Genomic DNA, 9,488 nt, shown 5'->3' on the forward strand with positions numbered 1-9,488 from the left:
AGGATTTAAGAAGTAAGTTGCTTGCTGGAGGTCACACAAGCAGAGCAATAACATGGAGGCCAGACCCAACTGCTGCGTTTGCTGTGTCCAGATGGGACTGTGGTTGACACCGGTGCCACAGTGACAGCGGTACCTTCAAAGTGGAGCTTCCTGGTAGAAGTGTCCGGGATGTAACTAGATCATTGGAGTAAAGGAGATAGAACAGAGGCAGTGAGTTTGGGGCTTGTGAGTGCAGGTTCAAGCCAGACTGCTTAACTTTGAGTTTCTACTGAAATTTTCTAGCAGTGTGATCTTGGGTGAGGCATTTTAACTACTATGTGCCTCGATTACCCCATCATAAAATGGCAGTAAGGTTACCTACCTCATTAGGTAGTTGCAAAAATTAAACGTGTTAATAACCAAAGCACTTAGGAGAGTACCTAGCATACACTAAGTATGCAATAACATTAGCTTTTTTCATTGCTAAGTTTGGTGGGAGTGAAGATACCGGATGTACTGGAAAACTTCAAAGCCATTACTCATGTCTTAGGGGTAGAAAGCAATAAAGCTCCTTTCCAGGTACTGAAGTGCAGATTTTGGTCAACAGGTGGCGCTGTCTGCTCATGGTCAGCGCTGCTGTGGACAATTCCGCACATTTTATCATTTGCCTATTCTCTGCCGGCCTTGTTCTTGGAAGAGAGGACAGGTGAGGAAAATCGATATTGTGCATGCCCTCAGGTTTAGCAAGAAACATCAAGAATTCTCTGTTAGCACATAGACGGAACATCTAGAAGGGGTGGTAGGAGGCGGGATTAGAGGTTCCAGCTGGAGGCAATGGCACTTGCAAAGGCTTTGTTGAAGTGGTGGTAAGTGTGGAGGTGGAGCGTTCAGGAAAGGAGAGCTTCAGCTTCAGTGTGGCTGGAGTGCTGAGTGTGAAGGGAGGTGAAGATGAGACTTGGAGCCTGGGCAGACAGCTCCACAACAGCTTGGTGAGCTGTGATAAGGAGTTTGGATTTTCTCCTACTAAGGGCAACAGCAAACTATTGAAGAGTTTAAATCGTTCAGTGATAATGACAAGTTTGCGTTGTGGTGGCTCACTCGAGCTGCCAGCCAGGTAGACAGTGGCAGAAGATGGTCGATAAAGGACTAAAGGGTGATGAGGCAGGAAGCCAGTGAGGAGAGAAAGGGAATGGATGATGTGAGTGACAGTAAATCATTTATTGAGTTTCTGTTGTGCGCTAAACTCTGTGAAATTCTTCACGTGTATTATTTCAGCTAATCCATCTAACAACTCTCTAAGGCAGGTACGATTGTTCCCAGCTGAGAAAGCTGAGGCTCTCAAAAGCTAGTAACTTGCCTAAGGTCGTGCAGCATGCAAGTCATCCAGCCAGGATTCTAACTTAGACACCAGAGACCACTTTTAACCCCTGCTCTAGGACAGGGGGAAATGGCCCCTTGTGAGGTATGTGTCGAGTTTCATATTTCATTCAACAATATTATTGGCCTGCTACATGCAAAGAGCTGCGGAAAGTGCTCAAAGTGAATTAGTTAGATCCCTATGAGCAAGTGGGACAGGGGTGGAGTGGACAGTAAGAGGGCTGGAACACACATAAAAGGGTATAAGAAATAACAATTAGGCCGGCCAGGGGTGGTGGCTCACGCCTTTAATCCTAGCACTTTGGGAGGCCGAGGTGGGTGGATCAGTTGAAGCCAGGAGTTTGAGACCAGCCCGGCTGACATGGTAAAACCCCATCTCTACTAAAAATACAAAAATGAGCTGAACTGGTGGTGCATGCCCATAATCCCAGCTACTTGGGAGGCTGAGGCATGAGAATCACTTGAACCTGGGAGGCAGGGGAGGTTACAGTGAACCGAGATTGTACCACTGCACTCCAGCCTGGGAGACAGAGTGTGACCCTGTCTCAAAAAAAGAAAACAAAACAAAACAATAAAGTAGGTACTTTCTGCCATAGGGAGGAGTCATAAACTGCTATAATAAATAATTAATAAAATAATAAACGGTTGTATTTTTGCTTATCCGTTTTAAAAATCAGAAAATATCTCAAAAAATTAGGATGTTGGCTTCTTTTGAAAATTTGGGCCGGAAGCGGTGGCTCGTGCCTGTAATCCCAGCACTTTGGGAGGCTGAGGCGGGTGGAGGGTAGATCACCCAAGGTCAGGAGTTGGAGACCAGCCTGACCAACATGGCGAAACCCCGTCTCTACTAAAAATACAAAAATTAGCTGTGCTGGTGGTGCATGCCCATAATCCCAGCTACTCAGGAGGCTGAGGTATGAGAATCACTTGAACCCAGGAGGCAGGGGTTACAGTGAACCGAGATTGTACCACTGCACTCCAGCCTGGGAGACAGCAAGACCCTGTCTCAAAAGAAAAAAAATTTGGAAGATCTGACAACAGTTGACCTGCATTCCTGCTTGGCATCAGCCTGATGGAGGGTGGGCAGAGGCTCAGTTGTCTGCCAAACCTCCCCACTGATGCCTTCCCTCCCTGTCATCATCTGCTTGACCTGTAGGCATTTGGTGTGTGCCTTCCGCTCTGGGTGCCCAGATAAATCGGATGCTATATGAGAAAACATTCTGTATATGTCTTGCAGTAGGCAGCCTCAAAGATCACTGGGGCCTCCAATGATCCCTCCTTCCTGGTATTCATGCCTGTGTATAATCCTCTCCCTTGAGTGTGTACTAGACCTAGATACTTGCTTCTAATAAGCAGAACACAGCAAGGGTAATGGGGTGCTACTTTTAAGGTTAAATTACGAGAGTGTAAAGTCTGTCTTGTTTGTTTCCCTCTCTTGATCTTCCTCTCATTCTCTCTCTCCCTCTCTCTCACTCTCTCACTGTCTTGTTCTTCCCTCTTGTTTACTCTGATGAAGCAAGCTAGCAAGCATCCATGTTGTGAGCTAACCTATGAAGAGGCCCATGTGGTGGTAAGGAATCGAGGGCAGCCTCTAGCCAGCAAGGAACTGAGTCACTCACCATATGGGTGAGCTTGGAGGCAAATCCTTCCCCACTTGAGCTTTCAGATGACTGCAGCCCTGGCTAATGCTTTGCAGGCTTGTGAGAGACCCTGAGACAGAACACTCAGCTAAGCTATACCCTATCTCCTGACCTAGACAAACTGAGAATACATGTAGTTTTAAGCCACTGTGTTTTGGGATAATTTGTTACTCAGCAATAGATAACCAATACATATACTGTCTACATAACTGTTTCAGTTGTCTGAGACTATATTTAGTCATTTTACACCTACATCAAGAATGTGCCAGGCACCATTCCAGGTACTTGGAATACATCAATTAACAGAATAGGTAAAGAGGCCAGGCACAGGGCTCACATCTGTAATCCCAGCATTTTGGGAGGCCAAGGTGGGAGGACTGCTTAAGCCCAGGAGTTGAGACCAGCCTGGGCACAATAGTGAGACACTGTCTCAACTTAAGAAAAAAATTAGTTGGGCATAGTGGCACGTGGCTGTGGTGCCAGCTGCTCAGGAGGCTGAAGTGGGAAGATCGCTTGAGCCCGGGAGTTTGAAGCTGCAGTGAGCCATGGTCACAAAACTGCACTCTAGCCTGAGCAACAGAACAAGACCCTGTCTCAAAAAAAAAAAAAAAAAAAGGTAAAGGTCCTTGATTCTTGCCCTCTTGGAACGTGTATTCTAGAGGGGGATGGTTTTTCATAGTAGAAGTCTGTGTTGGCAGCGCTGTTTGAAGCTCCTTTAGCATCTGGGGAAAAGTTCTTCTTTCAGATCTTAGGCCACTTGGAAAATCTGACAGAAGTCACAGCCTACCTCCTGAATGCACATAGAATTTTGCATGCAATTTTAGAGATTTACTTTTTTTTTTTTTTTTTTCTTTTTTTTTTTTGAGACAGTCTTCGTCTGTCACCCAGGCTGGAGTACAGTGACGTGATCTCAGCTCACTGCATCCTCCGCCTCCCAGATTCAAGCAATTCTCCTGTCCCAGCCTCCCAAGTAGCTGGTATTACAGGCACCTGCCACCGTGCCTGGCTAATTTTTGTATTTTTAGTAGAGAGGGGGTTTCACCTTGTTGGTCAGGCTGGTCTTGAACTCCTGGCCTCAAGTGATCCACCTACCTCGGCCTCCCAAAGTGCAGGGATTACAAGCGGGAACCACTGTGCCCAGCCTACAGTTTAGAGATTTTCATAAGCGCTCTTGTGGGCTGACCTGAGAGGAGTCTTGTGACAAGCATTGTTTTAGGTGCTGGGGCAAAGAAGATAGAAAATCTAAACCAGTTGTGGCCAGGTACGGTGGCTCACGCCTGTAATCCCAGCACTTTGGAAGGCCGAGGCAGGAGGATCGCTTGAGGCCAGGAGTTTGAGGTCAGCCTGGGCAGCACAGTGAGACACTCATCTCTACCCGCCCCCCAAAAAAGAGATGTTCAGCAGGGTGTGTAAAGGAATGTGTCCCGTTGTCTTGGTGCTCAGGGAAACTGCCCTCCAGAAAGTAATAGGTGAGTGAGATTTGAAGGATGGTTAGGAATTTGTCAGGCAGGAGGCATGGTGGGTGGTGGGTTCTGTGTTACGTGGTGAGAGGATAGTGGTGAGGAAGGTGGGCACAGGCCCTTGCCCTCTGAACTGTCGGAGGAACAAATATATGATGCGTTTTATCAAAGGGAAACTCAGATGTTACGTAGGTTACATTGCAAAAGGATTTATTGCTGGAGTCAGTCAAGTTACTACAAGAGGTCAGGCACTTAAAGGAAATGACCATTAAGATCTGAAGAGTTGCCTGGGCGCAGTGGCTCACGCTTGTAATCCCAGCACTTTGGGAGGCCGAGGAGGGTGGTCATTTGAGGCCAGGAGTTCGAGACCACTGGCCAACATGGTGAAAACCCACCTCCACTAAAAATACAAAAATTAGCCAGGCGTGATGGTGGGTGCCTATAGTCTCAGCTATTCGGGACGTTGAGGCAGAATAATTGCTTATAATAATTGCAGGAGACGGAGGTTGCAGTGAGCTGAGCTAGATTGCACCATTGCACTCTAGCCTGGCAACAGAGCGAGACTCTGTCTCAAAAACAAACAAACAAACAAACAAACAAAAGATCTGAAGGGTTAGTTGGCTAGGCTAGTGCAGAGAATGTTCCAGGCCCAGGAAGAACTTGAGGTAGGAGAGAGCATGGAGTATTAATGGGTGTGAAGGAGGTTACCATGGCAAAAACACAGAGGGCAGACCCAGATGGCACAGGACTCAGGGGCCATCATTGGGAGTTTGTGCATTTCCCCGAGGGTCACAGGAAGCCTTTCAAGGGATGTGGCCTGATCAAATCTGCATCTCGAGTAGTCCATTCCGATGGGCTGGTGGGGTCATGCGTGGGTGGTAGGATTGGGAAGACCAGGTTAGAGGGTTGCAGGAGTCCAGGCCTGAGCTGATGGTGATCTGTGCTTGGGGGACAGTAGTGGCTGGAGATGACAAGTCTTTACGTGGTAGGACCCACAAGCTCGCTGATAGGCTGGATGTGGAGAGTGAGGCAGGGAGAAAGCCTGGGATGACTTGAGTTTCATGTCTTAAGCCACTGGGTGGAAGAGGGTGGTGCTTTTATGATACGGGCAACAATGGAGGCAAGTTAAGTTAGGGAGGAGGAAGGCCAGTTTCGGTCATTTGAGATTACTGCATACTCTTTATTGTCTCAGAAGATCCAGTGTAATCAGCTTGTTACCTTTCCAGCTGGAACGTCACACCACAGGCCCTGTATCCTATGTGTTTTGTTCACATCATCCCTCTTTTAGCTCTCGGAATATCTCTGCATCCTCCTGTTGTAAGATTTTTCATTTGCTGTTTACTCCTCTGGAGGGTTGATCAATTCTACTGATTCTGACATGGAAAATTCTTAGCATAAGCCTCACCCTGAAAGATTCCTCCCTGAGCCCCAGTCTAGATGAAATCCCCTTCTCTAAGCATATGTTCTCGTGGCACCATGTCTCTCCTCCATGGTGCTTCCTGTAGATGGTGTAACACTTGATTTGTCTGTGACTCTCTCCCCCTGGGCTCTGTGTTCTCTGAGGATAGGGTCTGTGTCTTATTCACCATTGAATCCCTAGTGCCTGACACATGCAAAGGTTGTTGTTGTTGTTGTTGTTGTTTTTAAATTGAGATATAATTCACACACCATACAATTCACTCTTTTAAAGAATACAATTTAGGCCGGGAGCAGTGGCTCACACCTGTAATCCTAGCACTTTGGGAGGCCAAGGTGGGTGGAGCACTTGGGTCCAGGAGTTCAAAATCAGCCTGGGCAACATAGCAAAACCCCATCTCTACTAAAAATACAAAAATTATCCAGGCCTGGTAGCACATGCCTGTAGTCCCAGGTACTCGGGAGGCTGAGGCAGGAGGATTGCTTGAGCCTGGGAGGCAGAGGTTGCAGTGAGCTGAGATCTTGCCACTGCACTCCAGCCTGGGTGACAGAGCGAGACCTTGTCTCCAAAAAAAATAAAATATAATAAAGTATACAATTCAGCGTGTTGTATATTCACAAAGTTTTACAATGATCACCATTATCTAATTGTACAACATTTTCATCACCCCAAGAAGAAACCCCATACCATTAGCAGTCATTCCGCATTTCCCATTATCTCCCCTCTCCAGTCTCTGGCAACCACTAATCTACTTTCTGTCTCTATGGATTTGCCTATTCTGGGCATTTCATATAAATGCAGTCATACAATATGTGGTCTTTTGTGTCTGGTTTCTTTCACTTAGCATAACGTTATCAAGGTTCATCCATGTTGTAGCATGTATCAGTACTTCCTTTTTATGGCCAAATAATATGACATTGTATGGGTATACCACATTTTGTTTCTCCATTCATCAGTTGATGGACTACTGGGATATTTGCACTTTTTAGCTCTAATGAATAATACAGCTATAAACACTTGTGTACACATTTTTGTGTTAACAGATATTCTCAATGCTCTTGGGTGAGTGGAATTGCTGGGCTATAGTGGTAACTCTATGTTTAACTATTTGAGGACCTGCCGGACTGTTTTCCAAAATGGCTGTACCATTTTATGTACATTCCTCATGCAGATTTATTTTTTTTTCTTTTTTGAGACGGAGTCTTGCTCTGTTGCTCAGGCTAGAGTACAGTGGCACGATCTTGGCTCACTGCAACCTCTGTCTCCTGGGTTCAAGCGATTCTCCTGCCCCAGCCTCCTGAGTAGCTGGGATTACAGGCACCTGCCACCACACCCGGCTAATTTTTTGTAGTTTTAGTAGAGATGGGGTTTCACCATGTTGACCAGGCTGGTCTCAAACTCCTGACCTCAGGTGATCCACCCGCCTTGGCCTCCCAGAGTGCTGGGATTACAGGCATGAGCCACTGCGCCTGGCCCAAAGATTTATAATAACTATTTGTTAGGCTAAATAATTCATTACATACCGAATTGAATTGGATACTTTTATTTTGAGCACTTAACAGACTGGAAGAATGAGGCTCGTGAGATGGAGTGATTTGGACAAAATCGCACAAATAATCAGCTGCAGAGCCAGGATTTAGACCCACCCTGTCTCAGTGTTCTTGTCCACTAAGCTGTGAAGCAGCCGCTAGCCAGGAGCCCACATGACAGCAAATGTGATAATGCTGTTATACGTAACCTATGAGTAGTGTCAGGAGAACAGAGTTGAGGAAGGAATTTGTTTTGAGGGCAGGGGAGAAGGTTGATAAATCCTATTGATTCAGATTTGGAAATGTATCTTAGGTCTCTTTCCTCTTCTCTGTTTTTTATTATTTTATTTATTTATTTAAAGACAGTCTTGCTCTGTTGCCCCGGGTGGAGTGCATTGGCGTGATCTCAGCTCACTGCAACCTCCGCCCCCCAGGCTCAAGTGATTCTCGCACCTCAGCCTCCTGAGTAGCTGGGATGACAGGCATACACCACCACTCCTGGCTATTTTGTTTGTTTGTTTTGTACTTTTTGTAGAGACAGGGTTTTGCCATGTTGCCCAGGCTGGCCTTGAACTCCTGGGCTCAAGAGATCTGCCCGCATTGGCCTCCCAAAGTGTTGGGATTATAGACTTGAGTCACCATGCCCGACCTATTTTTTATTATTTTAAATGTGAATCATTTTTGTTTGCTTGTTTCTTCTTTTTCTTTGTTTTTTCTTTATTTCTTCTAAAAACAAAACAAAACAGGATTCATGTGCAGAATGTGCAGGTTTGTCACATATGTATACGTGTGCCATGGTGGTTTGCTGCACCTGTTGTCCCATCCTCTAAATTCCCTCCCCTCACCCCCCACCCCCCACTCCTCAACAGGCCCTGGTGTGTGAAGTTCCCCTCTCTGTGTCCATGTGTTTTCAATGTTCAACTCCCATTTATGAGTGAGAACATGCAGTTTTCTATTCCTGTGTTTTTGGTTTTCTGTTCCTGTGTTAGCTTGCTGAGGATGATGGCTTCCAGCTTCATCCATGTACCTGCAAAGAACATGATCTCATTCCTTTTTCCTTTTTTTTTTATTTTTTATTTATTTTTTTTTTTGAGACAGTTTCGCTCTTTTTGCCCAGGCTGGAATGCAATGGCGCCATCTCTGCTCACCACAACCTCTGCCTCCCAGATTCAAGTGATTCTTCTGCTTCAGCCTCCTGAGTAGCTGGGATTACAGGCACGTACTGCCACGCCCGGATAATTTTGTATTTTTAGTAGAGACAGGGTTTCTCCATGTTGGTGAGGCTGGTCTCAAACTCCCGACCTCAGGTGATCCGCTCGCCTCCGCCTCCCAAAGTGCTAAGATTATAGGCATGAACCACCATACCTGGCCTCATTCCTTTTTATGGCTGCAAAATGTGAACTATTATGGTGGTCTCCTACTGCTTTAAGGTTTCTGTCCTTTCCAGTATATCCTCCATTAATTAAACACAAAAACCTGACGATAACTCTCGCCTTCATTAAAAACAAACAAAACCGGCCGGGCGCGGTGGCTCACACCTGTAATCCCAGCACTTTGGGAGACCAAGACGGGCGGATCACAAGGTCAGGAGATCGAGACCATCCTGGCTAACCCGGTGAAACCCTGTCTCTACTAAAAAATACAAAAAACTAGCCGGGTGAAGTGGTGGGCGCCTGCAGTCCCAGCTACACGGGAGGCTGAGGCAGGAGAATGGCGTAAACCCAGGAGGCGGAGCTTGCAGTGAGCTGAGATCTGGCCACTGCACTCCAGCCTGGGTGACAGAGCAAGACTCCGTCTCAGAAAAAAAAAAAAAAAGAAAAGAATAGAAAAAAAAAAAAAATCAGCCCGGGGGTGATTCGTGCCTGTAATCCCAGTTACTTGGGAGGCTGAGGCATGAGAATTGCTTGAACCTTGGAGGCAGACGTTGCAGTGAGCTGAGATTGTGCCACTGTACTCCAAACTGGGCAACAGAGCTGGAATCTGTCAAAAAAAAAAAAAAAAAAAATGAAGGAAATCTGTCGTTCCCACAAGAAGGGATAGCAGGTAGAAAGACTGGGAGGTGTCTTCATTGCACATATGCTGAGTG

Source organism: Macaca fascicularis, chromosome 14, assembly GCF_037993035.2.
Source record: "Macaca fascicularis isolate 582-1 chromosome 14, T2T-MFA8v1.1".
Classification (NCBI taxonomy): Eukaryota; Metazoa; Chordata; class Mammalia; order Primates; family Cercopithecidae; genus Macaca; species Macaca fascicularis.